Genomic DNA, 10,000 nt, shown 5'->3' with positions numbered 1-10,000 from the left:
AAGCCAACCGAACGGCAACAAACCGAGGGACAGGGCTTTTCGCAAGGACCTTTACCACTAGGGAAGCGTAGGCAACTCGAAGGCGAGTCGAAGACAACCTTAAGGCATTTACCCGAGGGACATGGAGGAATGCACCAGTGGAGTTCGCTGCACAGGCAGGGATTCGTCCAACTCGCACAAACCGAACACAACTCACGCGCCACGACGTACACTGTGCACCAGCCCCCCAAAACGAATCACCCCCCGAAGGACCAAGAAGCCCGACGAACGCGCGAAAACATTTAGAGAGGCCGAGCAAGCACCGGTTAGCGCGAACGCAAATAACAAGCGCAACAGGCAACTTTCGAGGGACATACTTTTCGCAACAAGCTTCCACTAGGAAAGCACAGGCAACTCGTTCGAACGTCAAAGCCAACCAAATGGCAATTACCCGAGGGACATGCTTTTCGCAAGGCACCTTCCACTAGGGAAGCGCAGACAACCCGAAGGCGAGTCGAAGACAACCTAAAGGCGATCACCCGAGGGACATGGAGGAATGCACCAGTGGAGTTCGCTGCACAGGCAGGGATCCGTCCAACTCGCACAAACCGAACACAACTCACGCGCCACGACGTACACTGTGCACCAGCCCCCCAAAACGAATCACCCCCCGAAGGACTAAGAAGCCCGACGAACGCGCGAAAACATTTAGAGAGGCCGAGCAAGCACCGGTTAGCGCGAATGAAAGTAACAAGCGCAACAGGCAACTTTCGAGGGACATACTTTTCGCAACAAGCTTCCACTAGGAAAGCATAGGCAACTCGTTCGAACGTCAAAGCCAACCAAATGGCAATTACACGAGGGACACGCTTTTCGCAAGGCACCTTCCACTAGGGAAGCGCAGGCAACCCGAAGGCGAGTCGAAGACAACCCGAGGGACATGGAGGAATGCACCAGTGGAGTTCGCTGCACATGCAGGGATCCGTCCAACTCGCACAAACCGAACACAACTCACGCGCCACGACGTACACTGTGCACCAGCCCCCCAAAACGAATCACCCCCCGAAGGACTAAGAAGCCCGACGAACGCGCGAAAACATTTAGAGAGGCCGAGCAAGCACCGGTTAGCGCGAATGCAAATAACAAACGCAACAGGCAAATTTCGAGGGACATACTTTTCGCAACAAGCTTCCACTAGGAAAGCATAGGCAACTCGTTCGAACGTCAAAGCCAACCAAATGGCAATTACCCGAGGGACACGCTTTTCGCAAGGCACCTTCCACTAGGGAAGCGCAAGCAACCCGAAGGCGAGTCGAAGACAACCCGAGGGACATGGGGGAATGCACCAGTGGAGTTCGCTGCACAGGCAGGGATCCGTCCAACTCGCACAAACCGAACACAACTCACGCGCCACGACGTACACTGTGCACCAGCCCCCCAAAACGAATCACCCCCCGAAGGACCAAGAAGCCCGACGAACGCACGAAAACATTTAGAGAGGCCGAGCAAGCACCGGTTAGCGCGAATGCAAATAACAAACGCAACAGGCAACTTTCGAGGGACATACTTCTCGCAACAAGCTTCCACAAGGAAAGCACAGGCAACTCGTTCGCACGCCAAAGCCAACCAAATGGCAATTTAACCGAGGGACATGCATTTCGCAAGGCAACTTGTACAATTACCCGAGGGACATGGCATGCTTGCCAAGGCCGTGGCTTGGCATGCTTGCCAAGGCCGTGGCATGACATGCTGCTGGCCAAGGCCGGGCATGCCATGCTGCTGGACAAGGCCGTGGCAAGGCATGCTGATGGCCGAGGCCGTGGCAAGGCATGCTGATGGCCGAGGCCGTGGCAAGGCATGCTGCTGGCCAAGGCGTTGGCATGGCATGCTGCTGCTGACCAAGGCTTGGGCTTGCCATGCTGCCGGCCATGGCCGCGGCATGCCATGTTGCTGGCCAAGGCCGTGGCATGGCATGCTGCTGGCCAAGGCCGTGGCATGACATGCTGGCCAAGGCCGGGGCATGGCAAGCTGCTGGCCAAGGTCGTGGCATGGCACGCTGCTGGCCAAGGCCGGGGCATAGCACGCTGCTGGCCATGGCCGTGGCTTGGCAAGGTTGCCAAGGCCGGGGCATGGCGTGCTGCTGGCCAAGGCTTTGGCATGCCATGTTGCTGGCCAAGGCTGTGGCATGGCATGCTGCTGGCCAAGGCTGTGGCATGGCATGCTGCTGGCCAAGGCCGTGGCATGACATGCTGGCCAAGGTCGGGGCATGGCATGCTGCTGGCCAAGGTCGTGGCATGGCATGCTGCTGGCCAAGGCCGTGGCATGACATGCTTGCCAAGGCCAGGGCATGGCATGCTGCTGGCCAAGGCTTTGGCATGCCATGTTGCTGGCCAAGGCTGTGGCATGGCATGCTGCCCTAGGCCAACGTGCCACCGCCACCGCCGCGGGCCGCCACTCGACGCATCCCGTGCTTGGCTATGTAGTTTCGATGCCACAAGCCAATGCCACAAGCCAAGCGATGGCATGTGCCAAGCGCCCGCCTAGGCATAGGCGTGGCCTGTGGCCTGGCCATGCTGGCCAGCCTTAAGGGAGGTGCCCCCCCCTTATAATAGCCTGTTAAGCCCTTTTCAATCTGGCAGGAGGAAACATCAAGCATGTTCGAGGAGTCATAATGGGGTTTTTTTAAAAAGTAATGGTTTTTTGCCAAAACTTTCAACATGAAAGTTGTATGAAATAATTTAATACACCATAAAAAAAATTATAAAAAAATATTTGGCCACCGGAATATTTTATTTTAATTTATTTCAATTTTAATACTTAAAAAATAATAAAAATTACTAAAAATACTCAAAAAATTCTAGAAAAATTCCAACAATTATAAGATGAGGCACTAGTAATTATAGTAATTTTTTTAATTATTTTTTTATTTTTAATTTATTTTATTATAATTTTTATGAGTAAATAAATAATTAAAAAGCCCGACGAACGTGCAAAAACTCTTAGAGAAACCCAGCAAGCATCGGATAGCTCGAATGCAAATAACAAACGCAACAGGCAACTTCCGAGGGACATACTTTTCCCAACAAGCTTCCACTGGGGAAAGCACTAGCAACGTGTTCGCAAGTCAAAGGCAACCAAACCGGCTATTACCCGAGGGACAAGCATTTCGCAGGGCAACATATACGTAAGTCAAAGCCAAACCAAATGGCAATTACACGAGGGACAGGATTGCTTGCCAAGGGCGTGGCATGCGATGTTCTAGCCCAAGGCCAAGGCACGCCACGCTGCGGGACAAGGCCGTGGCAAGACATGCGGCTGGCCTTGGCCTTGGCATGGCATGCCGCCGGCTTTGGCTGGGCTGCGTTGGCCTTGCCATGGAATGTTGCTGGCTTCGGATGGGCTGCCTTGGCCTTGGCCTTGGCCGTGGCATGGCATGCTGCTGGCCTTGGCCTTGGCCTTGGCATGGCATGCTGCTGGCTTTGGCTGGGCTGCCTTGGCCGTGGCATGGCATGCTGCTGGCTTTGGCTGGGCTGCCTTGGCCGTGGCATGGCATGCTGCTGGCCTAGGCCTTGGCATGGCATGCTGCTGGCTTTGGCTGGGCTGCCTTGGCCGTAGCATGGCATGCTGCTGGCCTAGGCCTTGGCATGGCATGCTGCTGGCTTTGGCTGGCAGCCTTGGCCGTGGCATGGCATGCTGCTGGCCTTGGCCTTGGCATGGCATGCTGCTGGCTTTGGCTGGCCTGCCTTGGCCGTGGCATGGCATGCTGCTGGCCTTGGCCTTGGCATGGCATGCTGCTGGCTTTGGCTGGCCTGCCTTGGCCGTGGCATGGCATGCTGCTGGCCTAGGCCTTGGCATGGCATGCTGCTGGCTTTGGCTGGCCTGCCTTGGCCGTGGCATGGCATGCTGCTGGCCTAGGCCTGGCATGGCATGCTGCTGGCTTTGGCTGGGCTGCCTTGGCCGTGGCATGGCATGCTGCTGGCCTTGGCCTTGATATGGCATGCTGCTGGCTTTGGCTGGGCTGCCTTGGCCGTGGCATGGCATGCTGCTGGCCTAGGCCTTGGCATGGCATGCTGCTGGCTTTGGCTGGGCTGCCTTGGCCTTGGCATGGCATGCTGCTGGCTTTGGCTGGCCTGCCTTGGCCGTGGCATGGCATGCTGCTGGCCTAGGCCATGGCATGGCATGCTGCTGGCTTTGGCTGGGCTGCCTTGGCCGTGGCATGGCATGCTGCTGCCCTTGGCCTTGATATGGCATGCTGCTGGCTTTGGCTGGGCTGCCTTGGCCGTGGCATGGCATGCTGCTGGCCTAGGCCTTGGCATGGCATGCTGCTGGCTTTGGCTGGCCTGCGTTGGCCGTGGCATGGCATGCTGCTGGCCTAGGCCTTCGCATGGCATGCGGCTGGCTTTGGCTGGGCTGCCTTGGCCGTGGCATGGCATGCTGCTGGCCTTGGCCTTGGCATGGCATGCTGCTGGCTTTGGCTGGGCTGCCTTGGCCGTGGCATGGCATGCTGGTGGCCTAGGCCTTGGCATGGCATGCTGCTGGCTTTGGCTGGCCTGCCTTGGCCGTGGCATGGCATGCTGCTGGCCTAAGCCTTGGCATGGCATGCTGCTGGCTTTGGTTGGGCTGCCTTGGCCGTGGCATGGCATGCTGCTGGCCTTGGCCTTGGCATGGCATGCTGCTCGCTTTGGCTGGCCTGCCTTGGCCGTGGCATGGCATGCTGCTGGCCTAGGCCTTGGCATGGCATGCTGCTGGCTTTGGCAGGCCTGCCTTGGCCGTGGCATGGCATGCTGCTGGCCTTGGCCTTGGCATGGCATGCTGCTGGCTTTGGCTGGCCTGCCTTGGCCGTGGCATGGCATGCTGCTGGCGTAGGCCTTGGCATGGCATGCTGCTGGCTTTGGCTGGCCTGTTTTGGCCGTGGCATGGCATGCTGCTGGCCTAGGCCTTGGCATGGCATGCTGCTGGCTTTGGCTGGCCTGCCTTGGCCGTGGCATGGCATGCTGCTGGCCTAGGCCATGGCATGGCATGCTGCTGGCTTTGGCTGGGCTGCCTTGGCCGTGGCATGGCATGCTGCTGGCCTTGGCCTTGATATGGCATGCTGCTGGCTTTGGCTGGGCTGCCTTGGCCGTGGCATGGCATGCTGCTGGCCTAGGCCTTGGCATGGCATGCTGCTGGCTTTGGCTGGCCTGCCTTGGCCGTGGCATGGCATGCTGCTGGCCTTGGCCTTGGCATGGCATGCTGCTGGCTTTGGCTGGCCTGCCTTGGCCGTGGCATGGCATGCTGCTGGCCTAGGCCATGGCATGGCATGCTGCTGGCTTTGGCTGGGCTGCCTTGGCCGTGGCATGGCATGCTGCTGCCCTTGGCCGTGATATGGCATGCTGCTGGCTTTGGCTGGGCTGCCTTGGCCGTGGCATGGCATGCTGCTGGCCTAGGCCTTGGCATGGCATGCTGCTGGCTTTGGCTGGCCTGCCTTGGCCGTGGCATGGCATGCTGCTGGCCTAGGCCTTGGCATGGCATGCTGCTGGCTTTGGCTGGGCTGCCTTGGCCGTGGCATGGCATGCTGCTGGCCTTGGCCATGGCATGGCATGCTGCTGGCTTTGGCTGGGCTGCCTTGGCCGTGGCATGGCATGCTGGTGGCCTAGGCCTTGGCATGGCATGCTGCTGGCTTTGGCTGGCCTGCCTTGGCCGTGGCATGGCATGCTGCTGGCCTAGGCCTTGGCATGGCATGCTGCTGGCTTTGGTCGGGCTGCCTTGGCCGTGGCATGGCATGCTGCTGGCCTTGGCCTTGGCATGGCATGCTGCTGGCTTTGGCTGGCCTGCCTTGGCCGTGGCATGGCATGCTGCTGGCCTAGGCCTTGGCATGGCATGCTGCTGGCTTTGGCTGGGCTGCCTTGGCCGTGGCATGGCATGCTGCTGGCCTTGGCCTTGGCATGGCATGCTGCTGGCTTTGGCTGGGCTGCCTTGGCCGTGGCATGGCATGCTGCTGGCCATGGCCTTGGCATGGCATGCTGCTGGCTTTGGCTTGCCTGCCTTGGCCGTGGCATGGCATGCTGCTGGCCTAGGCCTTGGCATGGCATGCTGCTGGCTTTGGCTGGGCTGCCTTGGCCGTGGCATGGCATGCTGCTGGCCTTGGCCTTGGCATGGCATGCTGCTGGCTTTGGCTGGGCTGCCTTGGTCGTGGCATGGCGTGCTGGTGGCCTAGGCCTTGGCATGGCATGCTGCTGGCTTTTGCTGGCCTGCCTTGGCCGTGGCATGGCATGCTGCTGGCCTAGGCCTTGGCATGGCATGCTGCTGGCTTTGGTTGGGCTGCCTTGGCCGTGGCATGGCATGCTGCTGGCCTTGGCCTTGGCATGGCATGCTGCTGGCTTTAGCTCGCCTGCCTTGGCCGTGGCATGGCATGCTGCTGGCCTAGGCCTTGGCATGGCATGCTGCTGGCTTTGGCTGGGCTGCCTTGGCCGTGGCATGGCATGCTGCTGGCCTTGGCCTTGGCATGGCATGCTGCTGGCTTTGGCTGGCCTGCCTTGGCCGTGGCATGGCATGCTGCTGGCCTAGGCCTTGGCATGGCATGCTGGTGGCTTTGGCTGGGCTGCCTTGGCCGTGGCATGGCATGCTGCTGGCCTTGGCCTTGGCATGGCATGCTGCTGGCTTTGGCTGGGCTGCCTTGGCCGTGGCATGGCATGCTGCTGGCCATGGCCTTGGCATGGCATGCTGCTGGCTTTGGCTGGCCTGCCTTGGCCGTGGCATGGCATGCTGCTGGCCTAGGCCTTGGCATGGCATGCTGCTGGCTTTGGCTGGGCTGCCTTGGCCGTGGCATGGCATGCTGCTGGCCATGGCCTTGGCATGGCATGCTGCTGGCTTTGGCTCGCCTGCCTTGGCCGTGGCATGGCATGCTGCTGGCCTAGGCCTTGGCATGGCATGCTGCTGGCTTTGGGTGGGCTGCCTTGGCCGTGGCATGGCATGCTGCTGGCCTTGGCCTTGGCATGGCATGCTGCTGGCTTTGGCTGGCCTGCCTTGGCCGTGGCATGGCATGCTGCTGGCCTAGGCCTTGGCATGGCATGCTGCTGGCTTTGGCTGGGCTGCCTTGGCCGTGGCATGGCATGCTGCTGGCCTTGGCCTTGGCATGGCATGCTGCTGGCTTTGGCTTGCCTGCCTTGGCCGTGGCATGGCATGCTGCTGGCCTAGGCCTTGGCATGGCATGCTGCTGGCTTTGGCTGGGCTGCCTTGGCCGTGGCATGGCATGCTGCTGGCCTTGGCCTTGGCTTGGCATGCTGCTGGCCTTGGCCTTGGCATGGCATGCTGCTGGCCTTGGCCTTGGCATGGCATGCTGCTGGCTTTGGCTGGCCTGCCTTGGCCGTGGCATGGCATGCTGCTGGCCTTGGCATGGCATGCTGCTGGCTTTGGCTGGGCTGCCTTCGCCGTGGCATGCCATGCTGCTGGCCTTGGCCTTGGGGCTGGGCTGCCTTGGCTGCGGTTCTTATCACTAGACGTGCGTTGCGTGCGAAGGCGTGCAAAGGCGTGCAAAGGCGTGCGCGACCATGCGCGCAACACGCGCACCGTGGTCAAAAGACCACGCGCGCGGTATTCGCACAGGCCACGCTGCCCACGCCGCGGGCATGCCAGGCCGCCCAGGCCGTGCGCATGCCATGCCGTGCTGCCCAGGCCGGCTGCATGCCAGGCCGCCCAGGCCGTGCGCATGCCATGCCGTGCTGCCCACGCCGCGGGCATGCCAGGCCGGCTGCATGCCAGGCCGCCCAGGCCGTGCGCATGCCATGCCGTGCTGCCCACGCCGCGGGCATGCCAGGCCGGCTGCATGCCAGGCCGCCCAGGCCGTGCGCATGCCATGCCGTGCTGCCCATGCCGCGCGCATGCCAGGCCGCCCACGCCCGCGCGCATGCCACGCCATGCTGCCCAAGGCCGCGCCCAGGCCGCGCAAGGCCGCGCCCAGGCCGCCCAAGGCCGCGCCCAGGCCGCGCAAGGCCGCGCCCAGGCCGCCCAAGGCCGCGCCCAGGCCGCGCAAGGCCGCCCAAGGCCGCGGTCCAGGCCGCCCAAGGCCGCGGCCGAGCCGCCCCAGGCCGCAGCCCAGGCCGCGGTCGAGCCGCAGTGCATGTAACCCAAGGCCGCAGCCCAGGCCGCGCCCAACATGGGGCGTACCTGCCACTGCCTTGCCCTGGGCAAGGGAGGTGCCCCCCCCCTTATAATAGCCTGTTAAGCCCTTTTCAATCTGGCAGGAGGAAACATCAAGCATGTTCGAGGAGTCATAATGGGGTTTTTTTAAAAAGTAATGGTTTTTTGCCAAAACTTTCAACATGAAAGTTGTAGGAAATAATTTAATACACCATAAAAAAAATTAAAAAAAATATTTTTTTACAGAAAATATTTTATTTTAATTTATTTCGATATTAATACTTAAAAAATAATAAAAATTAATAAAAATAGTCAAAAAATTATGGAAAAATTCCCATAATTAAAGGATGATTCACTAGTAATTATAGAAATTATTAAATTATTTTTTTCATTTTTTTTATTTTATTTTGATTTTTTTATGCCAAATAAGGGCTTTAAAAATTCGAAAAGCTCCAGAAAAATTGCAAAAAAATAGGGAATGACATTTAAAATTGATTGTAGTGCATTTTTAATTGTGTTGCACGGTTTGGGTAAGATTATAAAAGAATCATGTTCAAAAAGATCGATCGAGGCGGTGGCACGCCATGGCCTTGGCCTTGGCCTTGGCCTTTGCCCGCGGCCTTGGCCTTTGCCTTGGCCTTGGCCATGCCTTGCACAGGGACTTGGCCTTGCCCACTGCCTTGGCCTTGGCTTTGGCCTTGGCCTTGGCATGGCATGGCATGCTCGCCGAGGCCGTGGCATGCCTTGCTGCTAGCCAAGGCCGTGGCGTGGCATGCTCGCCCAGCCCGTGGCATGCCGTGCTCGCCCAGCCCGTGGCACGCCATGTTGGCCCAAGGCATTGGCATGGCATGCCGGCCAAGGCATGCTGGCCAACGCTGCACAAGGCGGTGCCATGGCATGGCATGCTGACCAAGACCGTGCCATGGCATGCTGGGCGAGGCCGGGGCATGGCATGCTGGCCGAGGCCGTGGCTTGCCATGCCGCCACGGCCGTGGCATGCCGGGCAACGGACCGGCATGGCCCAGCCCGTGGCACGCCATGTTGGCCCAAGGCATTGGCATGGCATGCCGGCCAAGGCATGCTGGCCAACGCTGCGGCACGGCGTGCTGGACAAGGCGGTGCCATGGCATGGCATGCTGACCAAGACAGTGCCATGGCATGCTGGCCGAGGCCGTGGCATGGCATGCTGGCCGAGGCCGTGGCTTGCCATGCCGCCACGGCCGTGGCATGCTGGGCAACGGACCGGCATGGCATGCTGGCCGTGGCGGTGGCACGACATGCTGGCCAAGGCAGTGGCATGGCATGTAGGCCAAGGCTAAGGCATGGCACGCTGTGGCATGGCACGCTGGCCAAGGCAGTCGCAAGGCATGCGGGCCGAGGCCGCGGCACGGCCCGCTGGGCAACGCGGTGGCATGGCATGCTGGGCAACGCCGTGGCAAGGCATGCGGGCCGAGGCCTTGGCATGGCATGCTGGCCGAGGCCGTGGCATGGCATGCGGGCCGAGGCCGTGGCATGGCATGGCATGCGGGCCGAGGCCGTGGCATGGCATGCGGGCCGAGGCCGTGGCGTGGCATGGCATGGCATGTTGGGCAACGCCGTGGCAAGACATGCGGGCCGAGGCCGTGGCATGGCATGTTGGGCAACGCCCTGGCAAGCCATGCGGGCCGAGGCCGTGGCGTGGCATGTTGGCCAAGGCTAAGGCATGGCACGCCGGGCAACGCGGTGCATTGGCATGCTGGGCAGCGCGGTGGCAAGGCATGGGGGCCGAGGCCGTGGCATGGCATGTTGGGCAACGCCGTGGCAAGACATGCGGGCCGAGGCCGTGGCATGGCATGCGGGCCGAGGCCGTGGCACGACATGTTGGCCAAGGCTAAGGCATGGCACGCCGGGCAACGCGGTGGCA

This window comes from Camellia sinensis, chromosome 6 (genome assembly GCF_055761805.1).
Source record: "Camellia sinensis isolate YWXY chromosome 6, ASM5576180v1, whole genome shotgun sequence".
In the NCBI taxonomy this organism is placed as follows: Eukaryota; Viridiplantae; Streptophyta; class Magnoliopsida; order Ericales; family Theaceae; genus Camellia; species Camellia sinensis.
The sequence above is the reverse complement of the archived record's forward strand: the minus strand, read 5'-3'. Positions refer to the sequence as shown.